Source organism: Homalodisca vitripennis, chromosome 6 (assembly GCF_021130785.1).
Source record: "Homalodisca vitripennis isolate AUS2020 chromosome 6, UT_GWSS_2.1, whole genome shotgun sequence".
NCBI lineage: Eukaryota > Metazoa > Arthropoda > Insecta > Hemiptera > Cicadellidae > Homalodisca > Homalodisca vitripennis.
In genome coordinates this window covers 131,547,477-131,568,705 of record NC_060212.1, presented here as the reverse complement: position 1 = coordinate 131,568,705, position 21,229 = coordinate 131,547,477, and positions in this window count along the sequence as shown.

The window sequence follows — 21,229 nt, the reverse complement described above, 5'->3', positions numbered from 1 at the left end:
CTTCTAGTCAATCCTAACAGTGCCAATTAGGTGAGTTTTGTGCTCCAGGAGTCCTAATGTAGGTCGTAAACTCTAGGTTAGCTTTTAGTAAACCCCAATTGATATTTCAACACCAGTAAACGTGAAAAAGGAATATATACGTTCAATCATCCACTAAAGCGGTCTAACCCACTTTTATATGTATGTGTAAAAATTATTCACATTGTCTAAGAAGCAAAAATAATAATGTTGGCATGTGTATTATGTTGCCAACAAATAATATACAGCCAATGAAGCCACAATAAACAAGAAACAACTGTATATTTATGTACGTATTAACATGTTAGATGCATTCGAACAATAATTACAGTTAGCCTAAGGAAACGTTTCATATGGTGGCAGTCAATTGATACAGTTGTATTAATAAATTCTGATTTATTAATCAATCTTTTAAATTTTCAATACCTTTAGAAGCATTGAGCATTTAAGAGGAATTTATAAACCTAATCTGTAGGAATGTAAGACCTCCTTTGCTTTGAAATGATCCAAGCCGGTTAAAAACAAGGTTTTTCTCGGTTCCCAAGCTAAATAGGATTAACCCGGAATCAGAATACATTACCTTGCGCAGATAACTTGTACAAACATTGAAGGTGTTGCTGCTTTGAATTATTCTATTTGTTTTATCGGTACTTTAACGATTTATTTTAATGTTCGCGGTCAATATGAGGTTCAATAAAACAATTTAATTATCGTAACTAATATTGTTTCTCAAAAATATTTTTAAAATGCAGTGTTATAGATTGTAGTAATCGATGATTCTAAAACAAAAAATAATGATTTCAAACCTTTTTATGAGAAAAATATATTAGACCAGATTAAAACCGTGATGTAAATATATTTTTAAAGCACGATAGACAGCGTATTTGGCTGACTGTAATCAACGTACTCCTATTCATATAAAAGCTATAGATTATTTCAAAATATAAATCTGCATTTATCTTAATGTGTTCAGAGAGTATGCATTTATTTAGACATGACGAGAGTTTCCGAGGAGTTACTGAAAGTTGTCATTCGGTTTTGCTCTTGGGTTATCTCTATTTAAATAAAATTATATTTCTATACCTAGTGGAATATAACTGTATTGGCCGGAAAATTCCTAAACCTTAGAGAGAATTAATTAAATATAGCAACGCTATTTTTAATATATAATATACTCTATTTGTGTATTTTTTATATTTAGCCTTTTTAAGAGTTATTCACAGTAAAGTCAATAATCAAATACGAATATAAACATGACTTTCAGTCATAAAACTTCATACTTCAGAACTGTATAGGCTATTTATAGAACATTGAATGATAAATAATGATGAACAGGGGTAACTAACTCCACTAACACTTTACATTATTCCCAAGTGATTCTTACCCTTTTGTTATCAAATGAATACAAGACAAGCTCAAGGGCCCTTAGCTAATGACTCTTCACTACGTATAAAACCTGTTGAAGGTAACAGTTGTACTTTTATAAAATAGCTTGTAAAATAATTATTTGAGAGCCGGTTTTTTTGAAAAGCTAAAAATACTGATTGACTAAGCTTTACAGTAACCTTTCCATCGGTGGGAGTGGAAACATTTCATTTCTGTTGTCTGTCTGCCTGCCTCTACGTTCGATATCTACAAATATAACTGAAATTGAGCATGAAGCATAATTTCTTTATGAGGAATACAAAGTTCAATGCTAGCTCATGTCACTCCACGGATTCGGCTGAGCGTTAGCGAATATTTTTACATTGGTTTTATGGGTAACCGGAATAAATAAATTTGTAAAACAAACAATATAAATATCATCATTTTATATTAACTGGGGATGCATAAACATTTATAATTGAAGCAATGATATAAAATAACATTTAATAACAACAAAGCCTAATGCGTTATGTGCAAGATACGCTGAGGAAGATTATTACTCTTTCTGTATAAGACCCATGGAATCTCGAGAATGAAATGACCTAAAAATTAGAAAATTTATATTGCAGCCTCGAAAGCCATTAGTCACAATGCCATAAAATAGTTGTATATAATGTATATATATATATGTATATATATATATATATAGTTATATATATATATATATAGTCTCTTAAAGCAGTTCAAAAGAAAACTACAATTATTTCGTACAATATTTCGTTGTAATTAACAACTTTTTCAAGTAAACTTAATAAACACAGAATAAAATTGGTGTCTATTATATATATTATATATATATAAAATACAATAGTCTTATATATATCTTTTGGTTGGTTCAGTTAAATAAATGCTCTTATAATCTTTTTCATATTTTAGGAATTATAAGATTGAAATTGTAACAACGAATGTGTAAATAGTAAAACAAGCATTATGGGGACTAAAAAGTACTGCAATATTATGCTGATCTATACACATTGCGTACAATGGGTTCAGTCTACAAGCACCCTCCGTTATATTGCTATTTTGCATTTTGTTGTATGGATTGCATAAGTATGTTTAACTATACCATTGAGCATTTACACTTCCTCTTTATTATACTGCTTGATTGAAGTTTGTTATCGGTTTTCTCTATATTGCTTTATTTTATAACAATTCTCATCTGCATCATCCCGATTCTGTGTCATAAAATTAATTCTGTTATAGATAAAGTTGCGTTGATTGAATAAATAAATCACAATTCTTAGTTGAATGATAGTGTTTGCATTTGTTTGAATGTGTTTATCACAAAAACACATTCAAACAAATGTTCATTTGATTGTTGTTTTTAGTTGTAACTAAAAATTACATTTATAATGGCAAAAAAGTTGTTAATTACTGTGAGATATACGTTATACTGGAAATGTCAATGTTTGCTGTGTGTGCAATGTTTGATATTCATTTATTAAACAAAATATATCGTCAAATTTACTTTAGGTACAAGAAGTAATACAACTTGAAAGTGTTGAAAGAAGAATTACAACAATAATTTAACCAATAAGGTTTTTTTTCATGTAATTTAACTAAATAGTTATTTTACGCGTTTCATTTAAAAAAGTGATGATGTAATTTCATTTTTGAGCTCGTCTTTTATCGTTCCTACAGAACCGTACAAACATTTAGGAGACATTTTCTGCGCCATTCAATGTCTGCAATGACATCGTTGGACCAGTTACAGAACATAGTTTCATGTTTTAGAAATTTATTACGATTATTTCCAACAGTAAATATTTTAGTAACATTTGGAGTATATGAGGCTTTAAATCTTGAGTTAGGAAAGCTATGTAGCTAGTTTTGTTAGACGTTTCTCTAAAGTAATGTAAATATTTGTTTACATGAGAAGAGTTGAAACAATAATTGAGAAAATATGTGAGCAAAGTTTTTTATCGTGTTCTTGTTCACTCGGACTCTGGTAATGGCCAATGGCCAAGAATGATAATTGAGTCGGAAAGTGGGGCGAGAGAGAATGGGGCTTATAAACCTTTTACGATGCCGTCTAATTATGGTTATGCTTGTGAACTTATAGAGTTATTTCTTTTTATTTTGTTACGTTAATGTTGTTTTATTTTGTTTCTAATTCTGTAAGACAAAAGTAATAATCTGGAAGCCAAGAACCATTTAAAAGTCTATATAAGCACGAAATCTCATTTTATTGAAATCGATATGAACACTTTATCTAAGAAATAAATAAATATGCAGCCACACTAGTTTTAGCGAAATAGATGGGTTTCGAAAGGGTCAAAATATGAAATAATAATTTTCTCACATTATACATTTTTTTACTTATATCCATAAAACCAACTGTCAAACAACTACGTAAATACCCTGAAAAGTTCCACTTTTTTTTTTTTTTTTTTTTAAAAAAAAGAGAGACCGATTCCCTTTTAAGCCTTATTCTGTCCGTCCTCATGGGCCACTGGGCTGTGAGAGGATTTTATCAAACAGAATAAGGGGGGAGTCGATAGAGTACAAGGTCAATGGTACTGATAAAAAATGCAAGGTCACAGACAGGATTTGAACCTGCGCTATCTCTAACTCGACTTACACCGCTCGGCCATCGGCACTCCCATTGGTCGGTTTATACGAAACCAATATTAGATATACATAGTTAGCTGACACTGATTTACAAATGTTTTTAGAATATTTAAAATTTCTAAAAAAAAAAAAATTCTTTTGACATACCTTCCTTTTTACTCCCAAAAACTTTACACTTACATCAGGAAATAGAACATAATCGTTTATTCGTGTCCACTCCGTATAAAAATGCTACTCATCTTTAAATACGTTGCGTAATAATTTTAGGATTATGTTTTGTCAATGTTACTCTTTAGATTTTGCTATTTAAGCATATACTTTTTATTAAAATCACTTAGGTACTTTAATTTCTTGTTTAGTACTAAATATAATATAATTCACAAGGATAATAGTGGGTTTTTGATCAGCTTACTGTATTTGACGTAGTAGAGAGGAGCAGTCCCATTCCAATCAGCTAATACTATCCAATCTGCAGCAGCCTGTGCAGGAGAGATAACTGATCAATCTAATGCGCTCTTCCCTTAAGAACCTTAGGGATAAACAGAACAGTTCCTCGCTGCACTGAATTTAGCAAATTGAGTTGTCACAAAAGTAATCTACATAATTAAAGCTTAATGTTAACTCTACATTCATAAAACTTGCCAGACATTTAGGTAAAAGTAATATAAATTTACGATTTATTTTAGAAGAAAGTCAAAAAATTCTTGACTTGCGTTCTGTTTTGAATTAAGGAATTACTTGAGATTGTAGAGAAAAAGTAAAACTTGAACATAATCGGGACAAAAACTGAAATTTTATGGTTCTTACTTATTATAAACCTGCAAAATATCGTATTTCGTATTCAAAATAATTTATAAAGTAAAATTTAATAATATATTCTATAGTTTAGTCGATATTATTATGTATAATCCACCTTATTTGAACAGTATTACTCCAGTTCTTTGAACTTCTTTGATTTAACATAGATAGTTACATGGAAAACATGGGAAATTAGAATATAAAAGTACTTATTTATTCAAATAAGTCTCTTTTTTTTAAACCCAATTTATAATGTATTTTAACTAGCTACTAATTTCTTATTGAAAAGTCTTTGGCGAAAACGAGAAATAAAGAATTTGGACAACTTATTTTATCTCAGTGTTTTTAATATACTATCTAAAGATTTACCGTCAACAAACGTCAATAACGAATACCAGGTGAAATCTAATCGTACGCTTTGTAAGTCTTTCGTTAGATTTATTATAAGCACAGACCACGAACCTTAAGATAATAATAATAATAGTTTTATTACATTTTGGCAATAAGACATTGCATTTCAAACGTCAGGTTTTAGTTATTAGTAAATGAGAAGAATTGGATTAACACTGTCGTTCCCATGCAGGTAGGAAATGTCCTCGGAGATATGAGAACTAACTTAGCTAGAGGGATATAGTCTCAGTACGGTGGATAAGACTTTTAAGAGCGTCGCTCCTTATTAAGTGGATTACCAACTTCTATGGTCCCAGGTTCAGTAAGAGGAGATTGTGTAATGTCCTCAGTGCAGTCTGTGATTTTGCACGAGGGTCCAAGTATGGGCAGTAGATTTTAATAAGGAAATACATAGATTGCTGTTAGGCTGAATTCATAAAGTTGTTTTCACATAGACTAATACACTCATTCTATTATTGTGCGGTTTCATATCAGGCAGTCCTTGTTATCTCTGGGGTTATGCCTGTAAAGGCCCTTGGCAGTGGAGAGGCAGGCACTTTTGCATAATCAAGGCAAATAGGTAAAGACGCAACGAAGGTAGAGAAGGCACCCGGGCGAGCCGGCAGTGGATGGTTGGGAGACATATCTGAGGACGTTGAAAGAGCGAACTCATGGGTTGATGACGTTATTTCAAACAAGATATTCAAAAGTAATGAATGTTTTTAGGAAAAATGTATTTCTAGTAGTATTTTTGAGGTGATAGTAGATTTTGTAGTGATATGGAAGGCTGTGATTAGCATGAATTAGTTCACCAAATTCTTTGTCGGCTCAAGGCTATTTTTCAAAACCTGTTCGCGATGGGCAAGGTTGGTTCACTGGGCACATTACTGTACTGCACAAACATTCTCGAAGACAAAAACACTTATTTCGTTGTTTAAGTTATAAAAAACACACACGTCTGGAGTTTAAAATACATTTTTATTGTTGTATTGGGACTCTATTTGCCTGAAGATGAAGGAAAGTGGGGCCAACCTGGGCTGTACGTTTAGGAATAGACCTGGGCACTCTATACAAAAAGAAGACATACCTAGACAATAATGCAGGCTAGGCCTTAAAAATGTTATTATTTGCCTGGATATAGATCCAAAAAAACTATGTGCCCCATGGGAGGTACATAGTTTACAGGATAGTTTTTGAAAGAACAGACAAGGTTTTTAGTGGGTGAGATTAGTGGTAGCTCCATACCAATGTATACATTTTCGTACGTTTTTTTCATCTTTTCCCCACCACCAAAAATAACATTGCATTTATAATACACGCAGTTATCACCTTCACTTCCCATCTATAGTGAGTAATCTTGATAAGCGTTCCTAGGCCCGACGCTGTATGTCGTTTTATATGCGTGTTAAATTACTATACAATAATAACTGTATAATACATATTTTAATATCTTAACTGCAACTTTGTACTGATTGATTAAGATTAGTGTTCTTGTGTCTGGCGAACTATGATATCTGCAGCAGTTAAATTATGAAATAATACTCCTTCCATCAACCCATTTTGGCTATATCATTGCTATTCAACTCAATTTCACGTTAAAAAAAATAGAAATACCTACCTAGATCATAGACTTGTCATTTTCGATTATGTATTGTAATTTTGATTTGGATTATCATAAGAATGCATTTAGATTGGTGGCATATTACTACTTTATGATTTATTTGAAACTGTTTATTTCGTACCATGGTAAAATTTTTAACTCAAACAGAGAATAATGAAGGGAAATTACTAGAATACAATGTTTATAAACATTATTTAATTTTTTTCAAACAGAAAAATATAAAAACTGTTTTCAAATAAATACTGTCATGATTGCCACTCATTGAGAGAATATATTAAATCTGCTGAAAGCTCAAAGGAAATAAGGTCGAGTGAAATATAGAGATCAAGTGAAGTATACATGGAGTAAACACTGAAAATTGTCGTTCAATCATTGGCTTCTAACTTTGACAGCGACAAACCGAACTCAAGGGAAATTGGAAACAGAGAACGGAAAACTGCTTTGAAGACATCTGGCAAAGCGCGGATCATTTCTTTGTACTGACTTTCTAGTTGATGGAGACTTTTTATCCAACCATAAATATAAATAGTAATAAAAAAAAATTACATATTAATTAATGAGCCTGAGACCATTTCCAGAAAATTAACAATTGTTAGTATTTGCTTGCGCAAGGAACAATAAATTTACCCATAACCAATTATATAATTACGTATAATAATGTTAGCATTAATAACAGAGTACGTAAATGAATTTATTGTTGGAAATAATATAATGGGTTTAAGTTAGATGTCTCAATTACTTCTTTATAACCAAATTTCAGTCTAATTGACAACGTTATAATTTAATATTTTCAGCCAGTTTTTAGAAGATGATGAGTAGTGTACTAAGATCTGATACAATACCTACTACATTATGATACAAATAAGTTGGTTTTAGGCTTTATATTTGGATTTGAGGTTCAGGGCTTCGCACCAGAAAAAAAGTTCATTGGTTGAATAGTAATCGACAAGATGCGATACTCGTATTTATTAATGATAATTGATGTTTCTACTCTTTGAAGAGCCGAAAACACTTTTAGCATGAATTTAGCTTTAAGGGACACATCACTCCGTAAAATTTTTTCAAAAAATGGTACTTTATAATGATATGATGTTCCAGATGGTCTTAATCTACCTTATAGGGCACACAGAATTAACCGCTGTGGTAAAACAAAACATATAAATAGTTTTACTTTTATATTTTGTAAAAGAGATTTATAAGATTCTGAAACTTGAACTGGATGGCAGCTGCTATATCAGGGCGGCTATCCATATTTTATATAGCTCTACGTATTATTAGTAGCAAAAAAGATGTGGTCTTGTATTATCAAGAATGAATTTATAATTTAACTTGTCAATTTTATATTTACAACAGTTGCATTATAACATAGTAAGTGGTTATATTATCATACCTTGGCGGCTGTTAGCATTCCACATCTAAGGTGTAGTACCTCGGGTTATAGGGCGCTATGTGGCCTCACAGGTTCTGAGAAAGCTGAAAACAGCACTGACAATAATTTTAATTACAGCTAGCTCTACTGTAGTAAACCCATTTTAAATATTTCCACTACGTTGCCAACAGATAGAATGGTTGAATACATATGGTTGATATAATTAATGAGAAGAAAAAAACAATTATATGATCACAGCTGAAACCTACAATACTGATTCTCTCACGTGGATTCCCTGACATCCGTATAGAACTTAGCGTTGGTGGTCTTTTTATTCTATTTATGAAAGCGAATGCTGTCCTCAGTGAGTTCGTCTCATTCTTTTACCAAACTTGAAAAGGCATTGTAGGCATCAATAAGAAGAATGTAATACTTTTTCAAACTGCAGGAAACAAACTATATTTTATGAATTAAATTATAGAAAAATGTATTTGGTGGAGTAAATAGTAGCTTATTGCGGAACTTACCACATAAATTATAAAGAGTTGGCTTGCCAAACAGTATATTCATGCTTATTCTTGTTAGTACTGTAGATTTGCAGTAAAGACTAGTAAATTGCTTTGTACGAAAATTAAACATAAAATGCGATGTTTCTTTTAGAATGTTCTGTATGTAGGTTAGTTATGTAAATAGCTCTAGGCCAGCAGAATCAAACCTTGTTAAATAATTCCGGTTGAACTGAAAACTAAAGGGGTGTCGGTTCCATCCTGCACGAGGCTGTCCTGCGCCAACACTCAAGAATTACCTTCTCCTACATAGTTATCACAGCTAAGGTTATTGAAACTGATAATGTCTTAAATCATAATTTTTAGCTAAGATTATTACCCTTTGCTTATCTTCCTTCTTCACTCTCCGTTCCAATGTAATAAGAAATAATATGGTTTGAGGAAATAAGTATATTTATCCACTGAGACCAGTATTAACAGAGTAAAACGTGTTAGTTACATTCTCAGATAATTAAACTTATCAGTTAATGATTCTTAGTATACCTATTAATAAATAATATATAAAATACTTATATAGTGGGGGATTAAAAGTGTTTTATTTACAAGCGAGAACTGTATATAATTTATTCGTTTACATTATATTATACAACAGTTCATTAAGTAGGCTAAGCGTTATTTTTTATATGGTATTTTTGACATATGCCACATAGAGGCAGTTCTATCTCTATATGATAGAGATAGAACTAAGACAAGTTGCCTTATTAATATCACAGGAAGTACTTTTATTCATGAATTATTATGCTATCTGTAAAGAATCCCCTTTGATTGTAATGAACGAAAGAGAGAATTTCAAATGCTGAGTAATACTTTTCATCCTTGAAGTCGTTACTAAAGAAACGCTTATTGGTAGGCAGCTTTTAATCAGCGCCTCACAATTCATTTCCGTATTAGACTTTTTTAGCCTATATTTTCTTTTCTAAGCAATATACTAACATCACCTGTATAAAATTTACTAAGGAAATGAAATAATTTGTTTTTGGTTTTAGAAATTTGGTCACTTCTATCTGTACGAAATGAAGTAGTCCATTCGAATATTTTAAAAACAGAAAAAATGTTATTATCAAGAAAAATCTTAGAAATTAAATGCTATTTTAACTATCGAAATAATAATTTAATATACATTTCATTTACTATATTAAACCAGTCAGTTTGGGAGTACTCCCCAGTAAATATAAAAGTTAAGAATCGTGAAATATTTATTGATTCACAAAACAATGCAGTTTTTAGAATTACCATTGACAATCAGGATGTCTCTATATAAAATTAACAGCCCTCAATCACTCATCACTAATCCTTCAAATTTATTATATCCTGGTTTAATTGTGTTAAATTTATGGTATCCTGGTTTAAATTTGTTAAATATATGATATCCTGGTTTAAATTTGTTAAATTTATGATATACTGGTTTAAATTTGTTAAATTTACGATATCCTGGTTTATATGTGTTAAATTTATGATATCCTGGTTTACATTAGTTAAATTTATGATATCCTGGTTTATGAATATAAGTTTAAATTTGGCACAAACATGCATTATAAATTAATTGAATAAACAAAACCATTTGTACAAAAAATCAACTACCCACAGGGGTCGAAATCCCTAGAAAAACTTTATTTCATTTTAAAAATTCTTCATGTCCTAGAAATTTGAAATGTGACAGACATGACAGCTGTGTCTTATGCTGTCAACAGATAAATGAATGCATTTTCTCATGAAATATACACCATTCTTATATAAAAGAACTGTATTCTCTAGAGGTAGTTTTCTTTATTGTTTGTACTTCCGGTTATCAAGGAAAGGTAAAATTGGACATATATGTGTATTACGCTCTTAATACGTATGACCGACACCGGAATTAATTTGTACCGGATGTATATTATATTATCCATAAATAGTCATAAAAGCTGCACTCCTTTTGAATCACCCTCCTTGCCTGTTTTCAAAAATAGAGTGAAACAATGGCTACACAACATGCCGTTGTATTATTATAGATAAACTAACACTGAATTATTTTTTTACTAAACGTAACAAGCCAGTTTTCATATTAAATCGTGTTTTCTTTCTCTTATTTTAAATTATAATTTTATGTTCAAAATTCTAGCACATTCTATTTATTAAATGCTATTAAAGACATCAAGTTCTTCATGTTAAGTTATCGTGGCGGATGATCAACTGAAGCCTACGCATAGGATGAATGCCTATGCAGGCTTTATTCCTTATTAATTATTTAAGTAATATCTTATCTAGATAAGTAGTAAACTATTGTTTCAAAACAATTCTGTTTAGTGCTTTATTATTGTCATTTTTAAGTGTATTTCATGTACAGTTGATGGAATAAACATTCATTCATTCAGTCTGTTGCCTTTTTAAACCCACACACGTATGTTTTTTTCTTGAGGAAACAATGCAAATGCTACTACAACACGTAGAATACTACAGACCTGAAGTAGATTACATTAGTCGGTAGTTGAGTCTCTTGTCCTACGTATATAGATATATTTTGTATCGGGGCAACAATAAAAATGCTTCTATAGGAGGGGAAATACTTTAGACCCGAAGTAGGAAATAGTAGCTGAATGTGGAGGTATTTCGGTTTAAGTAGACTTTTTATTTTTACATTAAGTTATTGATCAGAACAATATAAACTCTGGGAATAACGTAGACTGGAAGAAGATTGCAAGGACTTAGAAATAGTCACTGTTTAAGAAAATTAAGTTTCTCAGACATGTATATACTCAGCCTGTAAAAGTGTCTAATGCTTAATAGTGCATGCACATTATGCAAAAATAATAGGGCAAAAATTCTCTCTCTCTCTCTCTCTCTATATATATATATATATATATATATATATATATATATATATATATATATATAAGTAGATATGAATATGGCGGTTCTAGCGCACTTTCGGAGCCAACAGTAAATCAAGGGAAAATACTGTTTAAAGGACAATAAACGAATCTGTAACTCACGAATGAAAAATTACCGAATCTATAGCTGTTTGCTTCTACTTTCTTGAGCTGTCAAATCAATCTATTTGAAATGTCTGCTACGAATAAACTATAAATTAAAACTTATAAACGGAAATGATGGAATTTGCTAACAATCACTCGAGAAGTCGGGGAGAATGTGAGTAAAACCACATTCTTTTCACGAGGTTCTTCATTTAATTTCTCCAAATGTACTATAAAATCATCGAGGATTTCTGGCTTAAAATCATAATCAAATTCAATATCCAAATAGTGAAAGATTATAGGTAAAATCTTCTCATAATAAACATGTGTATCGATACCTACAAACCTAATGTATTCTTTGAAAAGGTAAATAATTTTTTCAAGGGTTATGAGAGATAAGTAAAAATTTTTATTCTGTTTTCTAAATTCTGTAACAAATTTTGTTTGTTTTTTACCTCCATATTGCAATTTTGTAAGCAGGTTATTCAAATGTGTTAGTTTATTTCGAAATTTCTTAGGTTTAGGTCTTTCGTACAAAATTAAATTACAATCTCTACAAACTAAATATTTTTTATCAATAATTTCTCCTCTATTATAACACTTGTAACAGTTGGCATTATACTCTTCCATTTAAACAAAAAGATTTTTTTATAAATGGAGATTATGGAACTAACTCTGCCGAGATATAAATTTTTCAGCGCAAATGTTTGTGTTTACATTTCTACAACAGAGATAAATAGAAATAATTTCATTCTATTGTACAACTATTTAGGATATTTTGTCTATGATTACAAAGATTATTCCGGAAGAAATCGAGATTTTTCATCAGCGAAAGAGTATATTTTTTGAAGTTTTAGAAGGAATGAAAGAGAATAATATGAATTTAGCAAATTATTTTTCTTAAATAAAAAATCTATTCTACTAAATAGTCATCAAACAACATGAACTCTCCACAATCACTTCAGTTTCTAGCATTTAAAGAACTTACCACAGAAAATAGTTATAAAGACTTCTTTGAATTACCTAAATATGTTAAGCAAATGTTGATATTTTCCTTAAGTGAAAACGAATCCTTAAATGAAAACGAATTCAGAGAACTTTTAAGTACTAAAAAGTGTTCAATGCAATTTATTACAGACAACTTAGATAGTATAAATATGTTAAATGTAATAGGAGATTTTAAATTAAATAATAGAAAAATAAGAAAAATATTCCGATTTTTACAAAATAAACTAAAACACCAACAATCTGACATTTTTCATCGCTTTTATGCTAAATTTCATTGCTTATTTGTTGAAATGTTGAGAAGACAATATCCATACTGGACAAGAAATATGCATACAGCTAGTTTTTTAACAAGTCTTTGTAAACAACAAGATTTATCAAAGGAATTTATAAGAGATCACGCTTTTGTTGTAGATTGGGATAAATTATATGGAAAAAACATTTACAAAACAGATATATTGTGTGTGTGTGTGGTTCTGACGAAGAAAAGAGAAACGTTTGCCATTCAGCAATTCATTACGATATAATGAAAGACATACAAAATGAATGATTGTGTCTTTGGTGTAGTGTTGTTAGTGTGCGTGTTTGCGCTATGGGGAATCACATCACATTCAACTTCTACGGTGTCTATTGTTTAGAGACTTGGCCCTGCACTGCTACTGTCCAACCAAGTTAATGGCTAGGAGCTGTAATTCGGGTCTTAGACTCTGGAATTTTTTTGTTCCCAAGTCTCAATTTTCTTTGGTAACTACTGTGTAGAAGTTGATGGAGAGATACAATTAGGGAATTTTGTGTCGGGTGTTTTGTAAGTGTAATGTTGTATTAATGAACGATGTGAGAATGTAATGAACGAATTAAGGAAGAGAAGGAATTAAGGAATGAAGTGGAAAGGTGAGGAAGCAAATGGCGCGCCAACCACAGTTGTCATTACTCGGCTTGTTCTATAGTCATTACACTATGGCCACTCGTGTAAAGACTTGTCCCCAACCACTGAACGACAACCATGTCTTCCTCAATAAAAAGCGCGCCTGAAGCTCTGGGATTTGAACCCAGAACCTCAGGCTTTGAAGGCAAGCGTCTTACCAACTGAGCTACGGAGAGTCTCGAAAGTTATAAGCTATATCTCTGCTATATAAGTTGTTCAATTAGGAGTGCTAGTTTACAAATTTATTAATAATTTTATATTTCAAAAACCACTCAACCGATTTTAATGAAATTTGGTACACATATAGTAAATACTTAACTCTTTCGACTTAACTTATCCATAAGGGTGAAATCATCCCCTATTTCTTAATATTCATAAAAAAATAAAAAAAAATAATCAGAAAAATCTGAAACTTCAAAAACAAGCGAGTTCAACTTAAAATTTCATGAAAATAACAAAATTTTCAAAATCTACCCCAATCATCCCTCATCTTAATACTCTTATATCTCGAGAAAAACTATTGGAGCTTTTTTGCTGAAATTTGGTATATAGGATCAGTAAATATTAAAGTATTTTTTAAAATCATAACTTCCGGTCCAACCCTTAAGATGACCTTGGAATAGTTTTTTGTTAATATCATCCCCATTTTTTAAGATATTCTTTTGAAATTAAAAATGAATACTTATATCAATGTCTTTAACAATTCTGTAAAGTTGTAGAATTATCCAATGAATAATATAGACAATAAGACGATTTTTTCAAAAATTTTACTGAATTTCTCTAATATCGTTCTTAATCACATCATAGGCTAAAAATTTCTCAGAAACCACAACCACATAACATGTCGAGTTAGTAATAGCATTTTGAAAATCCATATTGATAATTATATCGTTCTTTGAACCAGAAATATTTGTCAAACTCTTTGTTGTATCAATGACATAAACAGGTCTATTCGCTAAAAATTCTTTAAAATCATAACTTCCGGTCCAACCCTTAAGATGACCTTGGAATAGTTTTTTTGTTAATATCATCCCCATTTTTTAAGATATTCTTTTGAAATTAAAAATGAATACTTATATCAATGTCTTTAAACAATTCTGTAAAGTTGTAGAATTATCCAATGAATAATATAGACAATAAGACGATTTTTTTCAAAAATTTTACTGAATTTCTCTAATATCGTTCTTAATCACATCATAGGCTAAAAATTTCTCAGAAACCACAACCACATAAACATGTCGAGTTAGTAATAGCATTTTGAAAATCCATATTGATAATTATATCGTTCTTTGAACCAGAAATATTTGTCAAACTCTTTGTTGTATCAATGACATAAAACAGGTCTATTCGCTAAAAATTCTTTAGGATTGTAATACATTTCCTTATTATTACAGTAAACTTTCTTAAAATCTTGATACATCTGATACATGATTCTGAAAAGACCTCCTGAAATGTTTAAATTTTGTATTCATCTGGATAATAAGAACCGTTCAATTTTACTCTGATATTTTTTACATCCAAACTATCAAACTTTGAAGGATTTTTTTCTTGATTATTCTGTCTACCTGTTTGAAAACCAATGATAACGAACTTGGGATTGAAGATATTTCTATAAATATTTGTGATATCGAACGAATAAGTTGTTCCGGAAATACCTTTTTGTTCAATACATTGCCAATCTAGAAAATTAAACATAATGTTTTGACTTTTTGTAATTTCATCAATCAACCTAATTTTTACTCGTGGTTTTATAATCAATCATTGGAACTCTAATAAAAAAATCTGTAATTGTTATTTTTTCCATCAACAGGCATAACATTTCCAGTTGCAGTCTTCAGAATCACATCATCGTCTTCTGCTCTTATAAAACTTAGATAAAATCCTCCTTTATAGATCGGAATAGTAACATTTTCAAAAAATCCTAATCCAAAATGAGATAAATTTCTAGCTGCTTCAAAAAACACCAAATTTAAAATCTGATTCAAAGCCATTAGAAGTTTGAGAAATAACATCACTTTTTGAATACGAAATAGTTCCTTTAATTGTGCTTAATTGGCCACAGTTTTTTTCGACTTCTTCTATCAATTTATTGTGTTTTCTTACTTCAATCTTAGAAAATAAAAACGGTATAAAATTATCGATTAATCTAACATTATCAGTTCCAAGATATGCTTGACCATCTTGTTTTGTTAAAGTTCCAGAAATATAAAACTGGAAGTTAGACGAGCAAAAGTTATCTCCAAAATCAATATTAAACTCAGTTCTTTTATTCGGTTCATTCAAATGTTGTTTACTAATTGGATTGAAATTTTTAAACTCCGCCCTTTCAATATCACTAGCATATTTTCTGTAGTCCGCCATTTAATAAGAGAAAATTTAGAAATTTTAAACATCATGTATAAGAAAGATATCATTTTTTCATCGATCTAATGTACGTTTTTATAAGAAAAGATATAAATTTTAGTAAAAATAATTAAAAAGATTAGAGTCATTTTTAATGATCTACTTCGTCATATTCAGGATTCTCTTCCTTAAATTTTGCGATCTCGGTCACATATTTCAATAAAATTTGCACAGGATAGTAACCGCTATCTATAATATTGTTCCAATCAACTGTATCTTTATTTTCATCCAAAAACTTTATACTCAAGTGTTGATAGAGGCAAAGAACAGACATATGATCTTTTAATTGATAATGTATATTTTCTTGAATGAACTCTGATGATAAAGTTTGATATTTAGCAATGTTATACCAATTCAATTTGTTTACGTATAATCTCATCATATCTTCGGATAATTCATATTTTTGAGAAATATCATCCCAATGTTCTTTTTTCAAATCTCTTTCGTGTTGCATTATAAAAAGATCGAAAGCACTGTAATGTCCCGCCATCTCTATTTATTAGGAAAAAATTTCAAGTTTTTATAAATTGGCTCTTTTTTGCGTCACATTCAGCACATTTTCCAGAAATTCTTTTAACTCCATTGATATTTGCGTAATATTTTATATCATTTGTTGCAGTTTTTTCTTTACATCTCACACAGTATATGAGCGCCATTTATATAAGGAAATTTTATCATGCATAAAACCCTGCGAGAATACCTATTTCAGTAGGATCTTCCTCGAACTTAATAATTTTTTCTTCTAATTTTTGAAATTTGACAGCATAAGAATCATTGTATTCAACAAATTTATGACCAATATTCTCAAAAGTTTTCGTAGCATCTAAAGTAAACTTATCAAAAGACTCTTTAAATCTAGTAAGTTTTTCATTAATTTCACCAACATCGTCTACTGATCTTTTTACTTCTTTCATCAAGTTTTTCATAGACTTCTGTTGTAAAATCTTTAACATGCTGTTTATGATTCTCATAATTTTGTTTTAGTTCATTAAACATTTTAATAGGATCTTCTAATTGAATCATTACAACAACATCAAATGGATTAATTCCTTTACTAACACTGCTAATTCTTTTTCCTTTAAAATCTAAGGCATTTTTAACATTCGGATCATGTAAATCAACAATATCGATGTTTTCTGATAATTTTAGAGGTTTTAAAATTTGTTCTTTAACAACAACATCATGTTTGTCAATACCAGGTCGAACACCGACAATTCTTTTTTTATTAGCCAAACTAACATAATTCTTTTCAACTTTGATCGCTTCAGTAATATTATCAGCTTTTTCGATATGAGACATTAAATTGGTAAATATTTTTTTTTGCACCATCTTCAAATTCTTTTTTCAATGTTTTTATTTTATCAGCAAACTTCATTTGAACTCATGAAATTTGCAAGTTTGTTATCATATTCTGCTTTAAAATCTTCAATCTCGACAGCAAACATATCTGAATCTGGAAGGTTTTGTAATAAATTTTCTAACTTGTTATCAAACTCATTTCCTCAAACTATCAAAATTCAAACTATTATCTACATTTTGAATAATTTGTGTTCCAAATACGTCAAAAATATTTTGTGAATCCATATTTATTAAGTAATAATTTGTTAACAACTTCTTTAAAATCTTTACCATCACTCAGTTCATTCAACACAAAAACACATAAATGACCACAAATTGGGGGATCTTTATAGTCTTGAATCTGAGAATCATTGTAGTAGACGCTTGATTTTTTCAAATATTTAATCAATTCTATAGGTGGTTTGTCCTCAATTCTTCCATACGAATCAAAATAACATGCATTCTTATCATTTTTATAATAACAAATCCAATGCGTTCCACTTCCCATAATCGAGTCTAAATTCACAATTCCACATTCAAATTTCTTAACTTTTTCAGGTAATGTATCTCTCATGAAGATTCCTCTAAAATGTTTAATATTTTTGCAGATTTCTTCCAATTCCCCGAATGTTAAAGGTTTAAATTTTTTTTTCAATGTTTGATTTCACGTAATTCAAAGTTTTTTTCATCTAATCCTGTAACATCTTCCAACTCTTTATCTAACCAATTTAAAATGTTTCGAACAATAGGAATCACATCCTTTTTAACGATTGGAGCAGCTTTACGAACATAAGGAACAACATTTTTAACAACTGGAATATTTTCTCCAAAATCTAATAAATCTTTCAAAAGTCCACCATTTTTAAGTTCTTTCAACTGATTATAAGAAAATTCTATTCTGGTTCCTTTATTGTTTTTCTTATGGTGTTCGAGTTTATTGTATTGTCTATTTGTTAAAAATATCTTATCTTCGCCATTTTTTAGTTGATCTATTTTAAATTGAATACTAACGGGTATTTTCTTCTTAAAAGCGGATTTTATTTTTTCTTTCTGATTTTTGCTGAAGTTTACGTTCACCTCCATTTTATATAGTTAAAATTTCAAGTTCTCTTCGATTCCCATTCCTAGTTTTCTCTTCAAAAACATTGCTCCAGCTGTTGGAAGCGCAACAAATCTTTCACCTAAAACTAGCATCTTTTGATAAAAATCTATCCATTGCTTTATCTTGCAAAACTTTATCTGCTATATGTCTGGAATTTGTGTCTCTATGTTTTGCATAAAAAATATCGTGTTCCATAGCAGCTTGATCTAATTTATTTATACCAGGATCTCCTCTTTTTAGTCTTTTTTCGAGTTTTTGTGCCAGGCCCCAGATACTGATAAGTTGGTACGTGTAATTCAAAAGGTAAATTGTTGATAAAATCATTCAAAAGTCCGCTACCTTCAGTCATAGATGAACTTATTGCCGGCAAAACTCGTTTTAAATATTTAATTCCATCAGGTTTTTCAATCATTTCATCAAGTTTGTTCGAAATAAAATCCTTAATCGCTTTCTTTTCGTTCAAAAAATTGTTGTTTCCAGCCTTTTCTTGAGCATAAATATAATTTATAATTCCATCGAGTTTTGTCAAATCGTCCGATATATCTGTACTCAATCTTATTATCACTGTATTTTCTTATACCTGATCCTTCGATTCGTTTTTCCCAAATTGGTTTAATTAATTTCATATATTTTTTACCTCTACTTGACTTAGGCTTCTTAGTAGATGGATCATTATTTTTTGTAAATTGAGTCAGATTTCCCATAAAATTTCTGTATACTTTTTTCAAATCTTCTTCAGAATATAAATTATCTTTTGGAGCGTCATAGTCTGTTAATAATCTCCATAAACCTTGAGTTCCTTCATATGTTTTCTCATTAATAATGATATCATTATGCTCAAAATTAACGGGTAAATTTCCAATCATAAAACTTTTCTTTTTTTTTTATCCCAATACAAACCAAATTTATCATCTTTTACTCTAGGAAGGAATTTTTTAACCAATTTCACCAATTATTATATCCGTTGTTCCAGGACTTATTGGTTCAACTATGGTAGAGTCTTCAATGATTCGAGGTCTAAATGGTGTTGAAGATGGTAATTTTGGCAATTCAAACTCTTCAGATTCTGGAATTGAAATATCGGCAAATTGTCGTACAACTGGAACCAAATTCATCAAATTTTGATTATCACTTAAAACATTTTCAATTTTGCCCTCAACGTTTTTTTATTGCAGAAGTTACAGGTTGATTGATTTTTTTGAATAAATTCTTGTTCTTTTTCATCAATTCGAATCTGTTCTTTAAATTCTTTGATTAATTTCTTTTCGATTTGATCAAGTTTTTTCGCTTCTTCAGAAGTTACGTTCACCATTTAATTAGAAAAATTTTGAAACGTGAACGTGGAACGTATAACGTGAACGTGGAACGTAAAAACGTGAACACGAAACGTGAAACACGAACGTGAAACACGAACGTGAAACGTAAACACGAACGTAAAACATGAACGTGAAACGTAAACACGAACGTGAAACATGAACGTGAAACATGAACGTGAACAGATTTACCGTTTTTCTGTTATTTTCATAATGTAAATAAAAATTAAAGATAATATAAAAATAGTTGTAACAAATATTTTATCAAGTAGATTTGTCAGACCACTGAGCAGCATTTATGTTAGAAAATTTATTCAAATATTTTCCCATTTTTAGGCTTCAAAGTTAGATTAATAGTTAAAAAACCGTAGTCTTCTTTCCAAATTTTATCACACAACTCAATAAAGTGGTTAAAACTCATATCAGATCCCACATAATTGTTATAAATCTTTCTGGAATAATGATCATCTTGTTTAAAAACACACAACATATTCAAATTATTTCTAATAACTTGTTTATCAACCTTTGAAAAGCATTGAGAAAGATAGATACAAGATATGTTTTTGTGACGAGACATTACGAAATATTCTTTAATAACGTCTTGATTTTCTAAAATACAATCATCGAAAACGATGAAAGAATTTGGTTTACATTCGCTTAAGTGAACTATGTCCTCGGAAGCATTATAAAAATGGGATATTTTTTTGTTTAAGTTTTTCTCAATATTTTCAAATCTTTCTTGTAATTTTTTATAGGCGTCTTGTTCTAAAGATTTACTAAAAACATACAAATTGGAATAAGGAATCAACCTATTGTAGATAAAATTCAATAATAAAGTTGTTTTTCCACATCCACTTGAACCAACAATTAACAATCTGATTGGTTGATCTTTCTTACTTTCTTCAAACGTTTGAAGTTTTTATCTGATCTTTTTGCTTTAAAAATTTCTCCATTTAAATAGCGAAAATGAAGCTGTTCAAGTTGACTTCAGAAAGCTCTCAATTATTTTTAAACTTGGAAACATCCTATACACTTAGAGGAAGAATCAAATTATTTTATCGGTTTAAGCGGTTTTTATTCTGACAATTTTGTAATAAATATTAGTGAAAAGTTCTCCTTATTGTATAGGATTTAGTGAGAAGAACATAACAAAATATTATGGTTTAAACAAAGGATATTATACCTTCGATCAAATAAAAAATTCCCTTAAAAATTATCTGAAAAACATTCAAACAATCAGATAAATCTTTAAACTTTGACGAAAACAAGTTTGAAATGCAAAAAAATTATCTCTCTAATAAAATTCAAATAAAATCACCAGTAAGAATAATGTTTTCAGCAATTATAGTAGATTTATTAGGGTTTGTTCAAGAAACTATTGAGCCAAATCAGGTATAATTTAGGAAATAAAACGCCAAAATTTAGACCGTT